Consider the following 16,457-nt stretch of genomic DNA (forward strand, 5'->3'; position numbering starts at 1 on the left):
AGGCTGTGAAGTGCAATACACTTGTTTTTTCCCTTTGGGTCAGTTCAAATCGATCATGTCAGCTCTTTTCCATTCCCTCCTCTTTGCTTCCAATGTTTCCTTTCTCCTTTGTTTTTCAGGAGAAGGGAGAAGAATTTGGTAGACAGAGAGAGAGAGAGAGAGAAAGAGAATGTGTGTGTATTAAAAACAGATAAGGAGGCAACCGGGTATGGTGGCTCATGCCTGTAATCCCAGCACTTTGGGAGACCAAGGCGGGTGGATCACGAGGTCAGGAGTTTGAGACTAGCCTGACCAACATGGTGAAACCCTGTCTCTACTAAAAATACAAAAAGTAGCTGGCTGGGTGTGGTGGCGCACACCTGTAACCCTAGCTACTCAGGAGGCTGAGGCAGGAGAATCGCTTGAACCTGGAGATGGAGGTTGCAGTGAGCCAAGGTCATGCCATTGCACTCCAGCCTGGGAAACAAAAAAACAAAACAAAACAAAAAAACAAACAGACAAAAAACCTTAAAGCAAAAGTCCTTGGAGCCAATACCAATTGATGACCCAATCAGAGATACCATTTCAGAATTACAAGTGTAACCTTATTTGATTCTTATCACCCTCAAGTTCGCTTTGGAACTTGCCAAAGGCCCAAAGCTAGACAGTGGCAGAGCTGGGACTCTAACTCAGGTCTCAATGACTTCAAACTCATTTTTACGAGATTATGTGTCTCATAAGTCACCATGCCTGCTACCTCTTGATTTACAGGTGAATGAACCAAGGCCCAGTGGACTGACCAACTGGCTAAGGCACTCAGACTTTCTTAGAGGAGCTGAGTAGACAACACAGGCCCCTTTACTGTGCCGACTCATCTTTGAGATGATGATGCAATTCAACAAGAAAATATTCAATGTGTACAAATTCTACTGGGGTTATTATTCAAGAACAAATAGTATAAAGTTACACCTCAAGCACTTTGCTTAGCTTCTCATTCAGGGGCATTTCCTATGAGTCCTTATACAACCCTCTCTGGTGGTTATAACCTGGTATCAAATCAAATCAAATCAAAATTATCAATGCAGGCAATCATTGCATGAGATTTGCTGTCTTCATGGAGGTTTTGTGTGGTTAAACACTGGGCTGACATCGCCTAGGGAATTTCATGTGAAAATTCCTCCCCAAAATTTTTCTTCTCAGAGTTCCTATTCTTAGCACCACCAGGGAGTAGGGATCTGGAGGGTGAAGTGAGGTTTTACTCCCTTTCCCCTTCTCCTGTCTTGCTCTCCGCCTCACCACTCCCTAGTTCCTACCTGAACTTCTAGGTTAGTCCTCCACTCACACCTGGAATTTCTTATCCTTTTGCCCTGCAGAGCACTTAACTGTGTTACTCGAGCATTTCCTTGGGATCCCAGGTTTTTCCCCCAAGGGGTTTATCAGCAATTATTCTGAACATATATGGTACCTTCAATTTCCTTTCTTCATCTTTTCCCATAGAGAAAATTATCCCAATTTTTACATAATGTTATTATCCCCATTTTAAGAAGTCTGAAGTTCAATTAGAGTAACTTGCCCAAAGTCACACTGCTAACACCTTGCACAGCCTAAATTCAAATCCACATTGGTCTGACTCCTAAAATTCTGGCTTTGTTTAAAGACATTAATTCCCTAACTCATTGTATTAAACTCTTACTATCTCTGCTAATTTCTCAAATATTGTATAAAAGGAGTTGTCCTCCAAAAAGAACAATTGTAACAGCTTGACCTTTCAGATCTCATTCAGAAGGCTCTTACAAAGACAGCTCTCTAGTATGAATAATTTACCCTTCTCAAGGCTGAATTTCCTCGGATGATACTTGACCTTCTCCAGGCATGCAGGCCCTCCAAACGTAACCCTTAAGTTGGTTGGACACTGGGGTTCAAAGATAGTTTTGCCTTGTCCATTGCTCAGTGAAGCCATTCCGAAGTATGTTCCCCAAAACATTTATCCTATTATCCTGTTAAACATGAGATTCCATGACCAAATACGTTGGAAAACTGAGAAAACAAAAAGTAAGTTGATGTTTCCCAGTTGCATTCCATTAAACACTGTTGTGTGAGCTGTTCATAGATCTGACGGTCAAAGAAAAAAAAAGAAACAAAAATCAAAAAAATCAGTTTGAGGTTAAATAATCTTGGCAAAATCTAAATACTCTAATTCCCTTTTGGGAGATTTATGATAAACATTAGCATATTAAAGCTTCTGGCAAGTCCTGCTAAATAGCTTGACTTGGAACTTCGCAGATTTTTTTAACTTCAGGACTTTTTTTTTATCTTGCAGGACCAGCCCACAAGAGCCCACTCTGAAAAGACTTCTGGTTTAAGTTCTCAGCTCCTGTATTTTTCTTTTGTTTGTTTGTTTGAGACGGAGTCTTGCTCTGTCACCCAGGCTGGAGTACACTTGTGCGATCTCGGCTCACTGCAAGCTCGACCTCCCGGGTTCACGCCATTCTCCTGCTTCAACTTCTCAAGTAGCTGGGACTACAGGTGCCCACCACCATGCCCAGCTAATTTTTTGTATTTTTAGTAGAGACCAGGTTTCACTGTGTTAGCCAGGATGGTCTCGATCTCCTGACCTCGTGAACCGCCAGCCTTGGCCTCCCAAAGTGCTGGGATTACAGGTGTGAGACACTGCACCAGGCCAGCATATCCTGTATTTTTAAGGGAGTTGACAAAGGGTCCTCTTTTGGGAATCTGGGCCTGGTCCTGCCATCAATTATTTGGGTGACTGTGAACAATGAACAAGTCACTTCTCTCTGGGGCTCAGTTTTCCCATCTGTAAAATGAAGATGATATACCATTTTGTCTCTAACTTCCCTTCCAGTTCTAGCACACCATCACCTAAACATATAGGAATTGATGGGGACACACACCAGAATATCATGACAAACTGTGTGTTTATATTTTCTTAATCTCATCCTCTTAATTGAGGCCCAGAGAGGAATAACTTATTCACAGTCACTCAATTAGTTTGATGGCAGAATCAGGCTTAGATTCCCAAAAGAAAATCATCCACCAGCTCCCTTCAAAATACATATGATGAAAATTTAAGCCATATGTTTGTTTTACCCAGAAACCAAATAATAATCTTTTTCAAGCTATATAATTCTTAAATATATAAATAATTTGTCTCTATCTGCCAGCATATCATAGAAGGTCTTCCCCAGAATCACACTATCATTTACTTGTTCAGAATGCTGAGGTTCTCTCTGATTAGCCAATTTTCAGGATAATGGGAAAGTGCAGAGAGTGGTTCAGGTGAACCACAGTGGGACCTCAGGCAAGCAACTTTCCCTTTCTGTGACTTGTTTTTTTCATCCGTAAAAAAGAAAATAATGACAGTGTGCCCTCCATTCCTCTAAGACACCTTGTCAGAACTGTCAGTCATAGTCAGAAGACTCTGCTGCTATATGCCTGCCCTGTCCTGAGGTGTCAGCAGAAGTGTCATTGGCCCCACTTGCTTTGCATCAGCTTCCAGGTGGGTGCTGCATAAATCCTCCATTTGGTACTATGAATACTAGTATTATATGGATACAAATATAATGCCCTAATATCAGAGATAATTTACTTTGCACTAATGACACTTATCTTGATAATAATTCTTCTTAAAATCCGTAGCAGGACAGCATGATGGTTAATAGCTAGGCTCTGACATCCGATAAACCCAGGTTTGAACCCAGCACTGTTACTTACCAGCTGTGCATCCAGGCAAGGTGTTACTCGCTGATCCTCAGATCCTTCATCTATACACTGCAAAGCTGGTACAGCAATGCAATGCAACAATGTTTGCAAAGCTCTTTGTACATTCCCCGGGCATATAATATGTGGTCAGTTATGGCAATTAAAAACATTATCTATTTCAGACATAAAATGCAAGAAGATTGAGAAGAAAATTGCCACCATACCAAAGCCAGGAATTGGAATCCTGTACAGTCATTAGAAAGGAAAACTGTAGTTGGTGCTCTTAGCATAATGGTCCTTAGGCTGCCTGCAGTATTAGTGCTGGCCAGAGGCTCTTTAATGTTGTCATTGTTTATTATTGAACACTGCCACCTAGTGGATATATTGGACACACGCAGGTAAGGAAATCGCGGGGGTTATGTCAGGTCAGCTGGTCACACATGGTAGAGGCTGTTGTGTCCATCTTGTCCACACTGATTTCAGCTTGTTGACTTGCAGCCATGCCCAGGGAGATATTGGGGTGTTCCTGTTTATGCCTGCTTAGTGGGAGTAATGTCACCACCCACTTAGGATCAGAAATTTCTAGGGCCTAGAATTGATCTTTCAATTTCAACAAGCATGGTTCCCCTTTGCTCAGCATTGTAATGTCATATCTTATTGAATCCTCTCTTTTGAAATCCTTATTACAGTTTCACTCATTTTACAGATTTGAAAGCTGAGTCTCATAGGAGTGAAGCAATTTGCTGAAAGTCACTCAATTCAGGTTTAAAACCCCGGTCTTGTATAATTCTAAAGGTCCGGCTTTTTCCACTGCGACACACTGCCTTCTATTAGATGCATGGATAAAAAAGAGCTTTCTTGATTCAGTCCTGGAAACCCAGGCCTGAGTTTTGGTTAAGCCTTTGTAAGAAGCATTTCTCCCAAGCTAAATCTCAAGTTGGTCTTTCTTGTAGCCAGGTCTTCATTGGTTTCTAGACGTCTCCTGCATCTTCACTTCAAAGACAAAAACTAGCTGCAATTTATTGAAGATTTTGTTATGTGCAAATGATCTCATTTAATCCTTATAACAGCCCTGTAAAATAGGTTCTGTTGATATTATTCCTATTTTATAAATAAGGAAACTGAGGCACAGAGAAGTTAAGTAATTCCCCCATGGTTACCTGGATTCTAAGCCAGAGCCCTGGTTTGAACCTAGGCAGGCAGTTTCCTTCCAGGATACACTCCTAAGCACCAGTGGCCACCCTAGGGGGCTATATCTGGGACATTCCCTTAGCTGCCATCAGGTAAGGGAAGGTTCTCAGTAAACCTCAGGGGCAGCCCCACTCAGTAAAGCACTTCCCAGAATGTTTAAGCTCAGAAACTACACTGAAGTCGGAATAAATAGGGATGCCAGGCATCCTGCAGCTAGCCCTCCTCCCTCCCGGTTTGCAGTATCAGCCTACGGTTACTCTTCAATTAGTTTCCATCTGTAGGAGCAGCTATTCCCTAGGGGTACATGGGCCAAAAAGAGAGACCGACTCAGCCAAGAACCAAAAATATCCTCACCGCAGCAAACAAGCTAGTGATGAAGAAGACGAAAATTTTCCCTTCAAGGTCTGGACATTTCTCAAAGACAGCCCACTCAGCTTATATAAGCCGCATGCACCACTAAAAGAACACAACAAAGGCCCCATAAATCTAGAACAATCCTGCCAATTATGTGTTAATTGAAAGTCATGTAGGGGCTAGCCACATGCCCTTTGGGAAACCTGACACTGTACTTATTGAATTGTCTGTTCTGGATCGCTGACCTGGGCAAAGGGGCTCAGGCAACACTCAAAGGACAGTGGCAAAGTCATTCCACATTCCATGGGTATCAATTCAGAGTTTCCACCCGTTTTTGAACCTTTCCTCCAAAGAAATAGTCAGTGATGGTGTTTAGGGACATTCTGGGCTTCCTTGTATTCATTAATTCATGTTTTCATATATTTATGTACTTGTAAATTGACAAATCTTATCTTGAATATATATTTGCTAAGCATCACCTCTGTTTCAGGTTAATGTCAGGTGCTGGGAACATCAAAGTGGGTTAGACACAGTGGGGTGCTGGTAAGTGGTGGCCAGCTGGCTCGCTATGTGTCGGGCTGACATGAATGAATGTTGGTTGCATTTTCCTTTACATTAATGAATAAGATAAGATTGAAACTATGAAGATCTATGTCAGTGTCATGTTAATGACATGAGCTACTTGAGCTACTTCTTTGCTGAATTGAATTATTTAATTTTTTGTGTTGTTCACAGAAACTATGACACACTTTAAAGTTTAATCTGCATTATTAACATTTCTCCATCAGTTTCTTGGGTCTAGACAATTAACTAACAATAAATCAAGCCTTGGTTTATAGCATTTGCCAATCTTCATGTGCAAATATGACCATCATGGCCAATTTCAAGCTACCAATATTTTGCCACTAACCATGGAGTTAAGGAGAGATGTACAACATGAACATATGTTGTCTCAAAAGTATAGATTATAGTACAATCTTGTAATTAGGAAGAAATGAGTCTTAGGCTTTTATTATTTTCATTTTAAATATACTATATTTACTTACATAATTTGATATTTTATAATGGCTATGCTTAACAACCAGTTCAAAACAATCCAGGACATTTAACAACTGGCTCCAGCCAGCTGGTATTTCTCAACTCCAGCACACTACTGGTTAGACATAGTCTCCTACTTGAGGAAGTTTACAGCTGAGTTGGGGAAAAGCTCTCGTAGTGTGAACTGCTTTGTAAGAAGTAAGATCAAGATGCCATGGGAGCACTCGAAAGGCAGATCCAGCCAAGAGTTGGGCTTGGGGAAAGCTTTCTGAGACAAAAATGTCTAATCTGAGACCTGAAGGAAAATAAGTATTAACTATATGAAGGATGGAAAGTGGGTTCCAGATGGAGGAAGGCCCTGTGCAAAGGACTGGAGTGAAACCAGACCACAGAAACTTTTAGAAATACACAGTATTTCATTATGTTTGGAATGAAGTGCTGAAGGTAAGGTGGTCATATCAGATAAGATTAGTGGGGGAGGAGAGTACAGAGCCAGCACATATAAACCATATTAAAAATAGTTTGTCTTAAGGATGGTGAGTACTCACTGACAGCTTATATAAGTGAGGACACCCTGATTGGATTTCTTATCAGATCATTCTGCCCGTGGTATAGGAAAGAGAGAGACTAGACAAGGCTATAGGGTGCCGCAGCCATCCAGGAGCGAGATGCAGGTTGCCTGCCTGGTGGCAGTGGCCACGGGGATGGCAAAGAACAGAAGAATCAAGAGTCATTTAGGAGGTTGTGCCTGCTGGACAAAGTGATCTATTATTTGTGTGTATTTTGGAGTGGAAGGAGTATTGAGGGAAACAAAGTCAAGAATGATACTCAGATTTCTGACAAAAGCAACAAAGTAAATGAATGGAAGTGGAAATGGTGGTAGGGAAACAGGTAATTAACCTGAAGGATGATGAGTTCTCTTTTAGACAGATTACATTTATCTAAGTGAATGTTTAAGTGGAGATATGCAGAAAACAGTTGAATCTATGTCTGAAGCTCAGGGCACATATCTGGGCTGGAAAATGAATTTCGGAGTCTTGAACACATAGATGCTAACTGAAACCATGTGTGTGGATGCAATCATCCAGGATGCATCAGAATCACTGAAGTTTCTGGGTCATTTACTCCACCAGCACCATCCACCCTTTTTACATCCTTCCACTGTTTTAATCATTACTGACACCCTATAATGTAGGTATACTTATCATTCCCATTTTGCAGATGAGGAAACTGAGGCATAGAGAGAACAACTGTTTCCTCAAGACTCCTCAGTAAGTGGCAGTGCCCAGATTTGAAACCAGTGAGTCTGGCACCAGAACCTACACCCTGAACTATAATATTAGTCTGCTTCTGTGTCAAAATACACAGACTAACAAGTGAAGACCACCAGATGGGTGCGGTGGCTCATGCCTGTAATTCCAGCATTTTGGGAGGCCGAGGCAGGCGGATTATTTGAGGTCAGGAGTTCGAGAATAGCCAGGCCAGCATGGCGAAACCCCATCTCTACTAAAAAAAATATAGCCGGTAGTGGTGGCGGGCTCCTGTAATCCCAGCTACTTGGGAGACTGAGTCATGGGAATTGCTTAAACCTGGGAGGCTGGAGGTTACAGCGAACCAAGATCATGTCACTGCACTCCAGCCTGGGGGACAGAGGAGACTCAGTCTCAAAAAAAAAAAAAAAAAAAAAAAAAAAAAAAAAAAAAAAAAAAAAAGGAAGAAGAAGGAAGAAGAAAAAGGAAGAAGGAAGAAGAAGATCAGAAAGTTAGACCCTTCAGAAATGAATATTTAAGTCACAGGAAGAGGAATTTACAAAGGAGATGGTAAAGGGAGGTGTGGTGGTGGGGAACTTGCAGCTTGTAAGAAGGTCACCTTCTTAAAAACTCCCTCACCACAAACTAGGCAACTGAGGAGTTGCCCCGTAAAACTTACAGTCACATTGAATTTCCTAACATTCTTTTCTAATCATAAAAGCAACGTTTTTTTTTTTTTTCCCCTGTAGGAAAATTAGAAAATACAGAGAAGAAAGTAAAAATCACAGTATTCAACTATTTAGAAATAATGGTGGTAACTATTTGTTGTATATCCCCCTTCAGACTTTTTTTCTATGCATATAAAAGCAGAGATCCCTTCAAAACATTTTTCAAAGTATTATTTTAAAATTATATTTCATCGTTTCCAAAGCTGCACATTTTAAAATCAGGATTTATCTTATAATCAGTGGTATTCTACAGGTTAATGACAACTTTTTATTCTTAGTTGTACAAAGAATGCTGCATCTTTTCATTAATAGCATCAGAGATTTGGTGAAATGTGGTAGGTCATATATTTATATCTTTAAAAATTGAAAATGTGCTAAAAGGTACACTGGAAAGAGAAAGATCTCTTTCCCCCTTGGCATATTCCAGTGTTTCTCTCTGGAAACAGATGATATTTTCCAGCTGCTTGTCTACCCTTCCAGATGCGTTTAATGCACACACAAGAAAATATAACATGTGTCCCCTTCTCTTTAAATACATGGTAACATACTCTCCACTCTAAGGCATCCTGGCTTTTTTAAAAACTTACACTCTATGTTGGAAGTTTATTTTCCAATTGCAAATTTTACCCTGAAAGAATGTGCCACAATTCATTAAGTCTCTAGTGATGTGAAAGTTATTTCCAATCTTTTTCTATAATAATGCTATGATGAATAATCTTTTTATTCTGCACATACAGCAGTATACCTATTAAATTTATTGAAATGTAACTGCTGAGTCAAAGGATAATTCAGTTGTTATTTTGAAGATATTGCCAATTTGATCTTCTTAAATGTTCCAATTTATACTTCTTCCAAAAATGTATGAAAGACTATTTTCCTACAACATTTCCAACATATTAGGTTATCAAACTTTTTATCTTTGCTGTACCTATAGGTAAAAATTACATCTTTAATATACTTTTTTATTTTGGAATAATTCTAGATTTTATAGAAAAGTTGCAAAGATAGTACAGAAAATCCTTGTATATTCCTCACTCAGTTTCCCCTCATGGTAACATCTCATATCTCCATGGTACACTCATCAAAACTAAGAAACTAACATTGATATATTACTATTACCTAAACTTCTAATTTTATTTGGATTTTAACAGTTTTTCTACTAATATTCCTGTATCCCATCTAGGAGGCAATATTGTGTTTAGTCATCATGTCTCCTTAGTCTCACCTGGTTTCTGACAGTCTCTCAGTCTTCCTTTGCTCTTCATGACCTGAAGTGTTTTGAAAAGTCCTGGTCAGTGGTTTGTAGACTGTCTCTCAATTTGGTTTTTCAAATATGTGTCTTATGATTAGAATGGTGTTACAGTTTTTGCAAGGAACACTTCACAGGTAAAGTTCCCTCCTCATGTCATATCAGATGGTAGGTGATATCAAGATGACTTATCACTGGTGACGGTCACCTTGTGGATTTGGTTAAGGTAGTATTTGCCAGATGCGTTCATGGTAAACTTACTCTTTTTCCCCTTTGCACACACGTGTCTCAGGATATGAGTCACTAAGTCAAACCCAAACTCAAGAGGGAAATGTTGGCCGGGCGCGGTGGCTCATGCCTCTAATCTCAGCACTTTGGGAAGCTGAGGCGGGTGGATCACCAGAGGTCAGGAGTTTGAGACCAGCCTGACCAACATGTTGAAACCCTGTCTCTACTAAAAATACAAAAATTAGCTGGGCGTGGTGGCGGGTGCCTATAATCCCAGCTACTCAAGAGGCTGAGGCAGGAGAATCACTTGAACACGGGAGGTGGAGGTTGCAGTGAGCTGAGATCATGCTATTGTACTCCAGCCTAGGCAACAGAGTAAGACTCCATCTCAAAAAAACAAAACAAAACAAAAAATAGGGAAATCTTAGTGTAATTATAATTAGCATATCTTATCTTATCTTATAGGTAAGGATATCTTTTCATAAGCTTAAGGACCATCTATACTTTCTGAACTCTCTATTGATATTTTTCTGTTGAAGTTTTAATCAATTTTATTTTTGTCAATTGTTATGAGAAATAAGCCTTTTCTCTGTAATGCAAAATAAGAACTTTCACCCAGTTTATCGTTTCTTATTTTTTCTGTTGTTTTTGCCATATGGATTTTTAAAAATTTATGTAATAAAATTTATTAGTTTCTTTTATGATTTGTAGTTTATTTATCACACTTAGATATATTACCTATTTCTTGATGATTTTTAAAAATGTTCTGTGGTATCCTTTTTTGAGGATATGTTATGTCTTTGATCTACCTGGAGTTTATTTAGGTATAAAAATGAGTAGGATTTGATTCTATTTCTTTTTCATGTGGTTACTTGGTTGCCCCAGTAGCAATTTATGGCCTATTTTCCATTATTTTATTGATGAGCAACAGATAATTTTGCCAGAAAAATGTGTAGGGGCTTCAGCCCTGGACAATTTAAATTCCCATGTTCTTTCCATAGAGACAGATAAAGCAAAGCAACACAAACTCTCATATTTTACGTTATTGTTCATATAGATTGACCTCAATATCACCAGGCACAATTTCCATTTTGAGCCACTGTTGGCACATTTAGCTACCCTTTCTTTGACCTTACTTCAACAGCAGCCGAAGGGCAGCACGGCCCCAGGCTATAGCTAAGTGGCAGATAAGGGTGCTGATCCTCAGAGTCACACTGGGTTAGTGGCATTACTTTACAGTTAGAGCTACAAAATTGGGGTTATGAGAAGAATTCCATTGCTTGTAGTTCCTCACGAATAACTCAACCCCAGTTTGGAGAGAAATGGCCACTTGATTATATGAGGGGAGATAGTATTTGAGGCTAGGATTCTTTAAGGTGGTACATGGGCACACTGACGACAGAGGTAAGTGGTACAACCTACTTGTGTTTTTAAAACACCTTTGACAAGGTTCTATATCAAAACTAAATGAGAAATACAAGTGCGCATGTTCTTGGAGAGGACAGTTCTGTCAGGGTCAGTCACTGCATTAGTGAAGGGAACAATGCGCATAGATAATAGGCACTCATCCGAGAGGACAAGATTTGCAAAGCCCATAGGGTAAGGAATCCTTCTTCCCTAGAGTTCCATTCTAGGCCCATTCTTCTTTAAAATCTGCAGTAATAATCTGGAGGCAGCTGAACAAAATGATAATTTTAAGGTTTTCAGTGTTATTGATTTGTTTTCTCTAGAGAGTAAAGAACTAAGTAGATTAAGTTAGAAAATAGTAAACTTTTGTAGATCTATTTGAAATCTGGGCAAGAAAGTATCATTTGAGTTTAAAGGTGAATAACAGCACGAATGCATATTTTAAAAGAACAAAAAAGTCAAAATAGAAAATAAAGGACTCTGTTCTACAGTAGGTTTAGTTCACACTACTACTAATGCACTAATAGTACTTTCTGTGTGCTTTATACTGTTTTAAGTCCTTTAACATACCTTAATTTATATAGCCTTTAAAAACAGCCATGAGGTAGGGTTCATTATTCCTCCCATTTCACACATTAGAAAATGGAGGTACAAAGAGTATGAGTAACCAGTTGATGGTCACACAGGCAGTAAGCAGCAGAGGTGGGTTTGGATAAGGCAGTCCTGTGCTGGGGTTGGTGGCCTGAATCACTGGGCTTGCTATCTTCCTAGGAGGGCTCTGTACAACTCAGGCAACTGTCACATTGATTCATTTCTTCACTGGAAGAGCTGAGGGTAAGTCACATGCATCTTTGTGTTTTCAAGTTTAGCATAATCCTAGGCACAAACCACATGCTTAATAAATTAATAAATTTTGACCACTTAAAGTATAATTTAAAAAATGTGTATGGTGAAATAAATGTTTGTTTGTTTGTTTGTTTTCTTTTTTGAGACAGAGTCTGGCTCTTTCGCCCAGGCTGGGGTGCAGAGGCACAATCTCGGCTCACTGCAAGCTCCTCCTCCCGGGTTCACGCTATTCTCCTGCCTCAGCCTCCCAACTAGCTGGGACTACAGGCGCTCCCCACCACGCCCAGCTAATTTTTTTGTGTTTTTAGTAGAGACGGGGTCTCACTGTCTTAGCCGGGATGATCTTGATCTCCTGACCTCGTGACCCACCTGCCTCCGCCTTTCGAAGTGCTGGGATTACAGGTGTAAGCCATGGTGCCCAGCCTATTTTTTAAAATTTTATAAGTTTAAAAACTTTTGCAATTGTGATACAACACATAGAATGTACCATTTAAGTACAAAGTTCAGTAGTGTTACATAAACTCACATTGCTGTTCAACCAATCCCCAGGACTTTCTCCTCTTGCAAACTGAAACTCTGTACTCACTAAACAACTCTCCATTGCACCCACCCCCAACCCCTGGTGAGCACTACTCTAGCTTTATTTCTATGAGTGTGACTACTCCCTATACCTCATATAAGTAAAATCATATAGCATTTTTCTTTTTGTCATTGGTTTATTTTGCTTTGCATATTTTTAAGGTCCATCCGTGTTATAGCATGAATAAGAATTTCCTTCCTTTTTAAGAATGAGTAATATTCCACTGTGTGTATATTCCACATTTTGTTTATCTATTCATCAGTCAATGGACATTTGGGTTGCTTTCAACTTTTGGCTATTTTGAGTAATGCTGCTGTAAACATGGGTATACAAATATGCTTTTAATTTTTTTGGCTATATATCCGAAGTGGAATGGCTGGATCATATGGTAACTCAATTTTTAATATTTTGAGAAACTGTCACTGTTTTCCATAGTGGTTGCACCACTACAGTGCAGAAGAGTTCTGATTTTCCCACATACTTACCAACAATGATTTTCTTATGTTTAAATGACAGCCATCCTAATGGGTGTGAGGTAATACTGCGATTTTGATTTGCATTTCTCTGATCATTAGTGATATTGAACCTCTTTTCCTATGCTTGTTGATTATTTGTATATTTTATTTGGCAAAATATCTATTCAGGTCCTTTGTTCATTTTTTAAATTTTGTGTTGTTGTTCAGTTGTAGGAGTTCTTTACATATTCTTCATATTGATCCCTTATCAGATATATAATTTGCAAATATTTTCTCCCATTCTATAGGTTACATTTTCACTGTATTGTGTCCTTTGATGCATGGAAGCTTTTAATTTTGAAGTCATCCAATTTGTCTATTTTTATTTTTGTTTTCTATGCCTGGTATCATATCCAAGAAACCATTGCCAAACTCAATGTCATAAAGCTTCTCTCCTAGGGTTTTTCCTAAGAGTTTTATTTTTAAAAAATTATTATTGTTATTATTATTATTATTTCTGAGACAGAGTCATGCTCTGTCTCCCAGGCTGCAGGGAAGTGGCATGATCTCGGCTCACTGCAACTTCTGCTTCCTGGGTTCAAGCTGTTCTCCTATGTCAGCCTTCCGAGTAGCTGGGACTACAGGCATGCACCACTATGCCCAACTAATTTTTGTATTTTTAGTACAGATGGGTTTTGCCATGTTGGCCAGGCTGGTCTCGAACTCCTGGCCTCAAGTGATTCACTCACCTCGGCCTCTCAAAGTGCTGGGATTGCAGGCATGAGCCACCATGCCCAGTCAAGAGTTTTATAGTTTTATGTTTTCCATTTAGGTCTTTGATTCATTTTGAGTTAATTTTTATATATGGTACAAAGGTAAGGGGGCAACTTGTAATTTTTTTCCCAGCTGATTAGCCAATTGGCACAACACAATTTACTGAAAAAGAAGGTTTCTTTCTATCAATTTGTACCATTATTTTGTTATATATCAAATTCTAATGTATATGCATATATTTCTAGATGTTCTATTCTGTTCCATTGATCTATTTGTCTATTCTGGTGCCAGTACCATATGGATTTATTTAACATAGGTTAATTCTATATTCTGAGTAAGCAGGCAAATGCCCCCTCACTATTATTCTTATTTAAAATTCTCTTGGTGACTTTTGCATATTCATTCTTCCTGAAAATTTTACTATGAATTTTTAGACTATCCTCAGCCACCCCATCAACACCTTTCCACCCATCACTCCCATAAAACTGACTAACAAGCATAGAGGTTAAAAGAACAGGATTGACATTTTATAGTATTTGGATATTTCTCTCTCTATATGTTTCTCCAGTAGTATATCCCATTTCATCTTTGTCTTTGCTACAGGTCAAAAAATCCTGAACAGAACAAAAAACAAATCTGGAGTCATTCTTGAGTGCCTTCATTCTTTCATAGCCAATGTCTAACACATCAGAAAATTTTATTAGATTCAGCCTTAAAAACAGTCATCATTTTTCACCCCCCAACAAGGTCTAGGCTCCCATTAAATTATCCCTGGATTATTGTAATAGCCTTTACTTTAATAACCTCCTTTTCTTTTTTAGAATTGGGGTCTTGTTCTGTCACCCCAGGCTGGAATGCAGTGGGGCAAGCATAGCTCACTGCGGCCTCGAACTCCTGGGCTTAAACAATCTTCCTGCCTCAGCCTCCTGTGTAATAGTCTCTTTTATTATTATTATTATTATTATTATTATTATTATTATTATTATTATTATTTTATTCTTTAAGTTCTGGGATACATGTGCAGAACATGCAGGTTTATTACATAGGTATCCACGTGCCATTGTGGTTTGCTGCACCCATCAACCTGTCATCTACATTACGTATTTCTCCTAATGCTATCCCTCCCCTAGCTCCCCACCCCCCAACAGACTCTGGTGTGTGATGTCCCCCTCCCTGTGTCCATGTGTTCTCACTGTTCAACTCTCACTTATGAGTGAGAATATGTGGTGTTTGGTTTTCTGTTCCTGTGTTAGTTTGTTGAGAATGATAGTTTCCAGCTTCATCCATGTCCCAGCAAAGACATGAACTCATCCTTTTTTATGACTGTGTAGTATTCCATGGTGTATATGTGCCACATTTTCTTTATCTGGTCTATCATTAATGGGCATTTGGGTTGGTTCTAAGTCTTTGCTATTGTGAATAGTGCTGTATAAAACATACATGTACATGTGTCTTTAGAGTAGAATGATTTAAAATGCTTTGGCTATATACCCAGCAATCCCATTGCTGGGTCAAATAGTATTTCTGGTTCTAGATCCTTGAGGAATTGCCAGACTGTCTTCCACAATGGTTGAACTAATTTACATTCCCACCAACGGTGTGAAAGCATTCCTATTTCTCCACATTCTCTCCAGGATCTGTTGTTTCTTGACTTTTTAATGATCGCCATTCTAACTGGCATGATATCATATCCCATTTTGGTTTTGACATGCATTCCTCTAATGACCAGTGATGATAAGCTTTTTTTATATGTTTTTTGGCCACATAAATGTCTTCTTTTAAGAAGTGTCTGTTCATATCCTTTGCCCACCTTTTGATGTTTTTTTTTTTTTTTTTTTTTTTTTTGTAAATTTATTTAAGTTCCTTGTAGATTCTGGATATTAGCTCTTTGTCAGATGGATAGATTGCAAAAATTTTCTCTCATTCTGTAGGTTGTCTGTTAACTCTCATGATAGTTTCTTTTGCTGTGCAGAAGCTCTTTCGGTTAATTAGATCCCATTTGTCAATTTTTACTTTTGTTGCCATTGGTTTTGGTGTTTTAGTCATGAAGTCTTTGCCCATGCCTATGTCCTGAATGGTATTACTTAGGTTTTCTTCTAGGGTTTTTATGATTTTAGGTACGACATTTAAGTCTTTAATACATCCTGAGTTAATTTTTGTACAAGGTGTAAGGAAGGGGTCCAGTTTCAGTTTTCTGCATATGGCTAGCCAGTTTTCCTAACACCATTTATTAAATAAGGAATCCTTTCCCCATTACTTGTTTTTGTCAGGTTTGTCAAAAATCAGATAGTTGTAGATGTGTGGTGTTATTCCTGAGGCCTTTGTTCTGTTATATTGGTCTATATATCTGTTTCAGTACCAGTACCATGCTGTTTTGGTTACTGTAGCCTTGTAGTATAGTTTGAAATTAGGCAGCATGATGTCTCCAGCTTTGTTCTTTTTGTTTAGGATTGTCTTGGCTATATGGACTCTTTTTTAGTTCCTGTGTAATAGCCTCTTAAGTGATAATCTTGCATTAACTTCATCCCTATAAAGTCTATTCTCATTACAGCAGACAGGAAAAATCTCATTAAATGTTAGTTCATGCATGTCACTCTTCTACTCCAAACCTTCCAGTAGTTCTCCATTTCACCTGGAGGAAAAGCTGATGTATTTAAG

This window comes from Rhinopithecus roxellana, chromosome 3 (assembly GCF_007565055.1).
Source record: "Rhinopithecus roxellana isolate Shanxi Qingling chromosome 3, ASM756505v1, whole genome shotgun sequence".
Lineage (NCBI taxonomy): Eukaryota > Metazoa > Chordata > Mammalia > Primates > Cercopithecidae > Rhinopithecus > Rhinopithecus roxellana.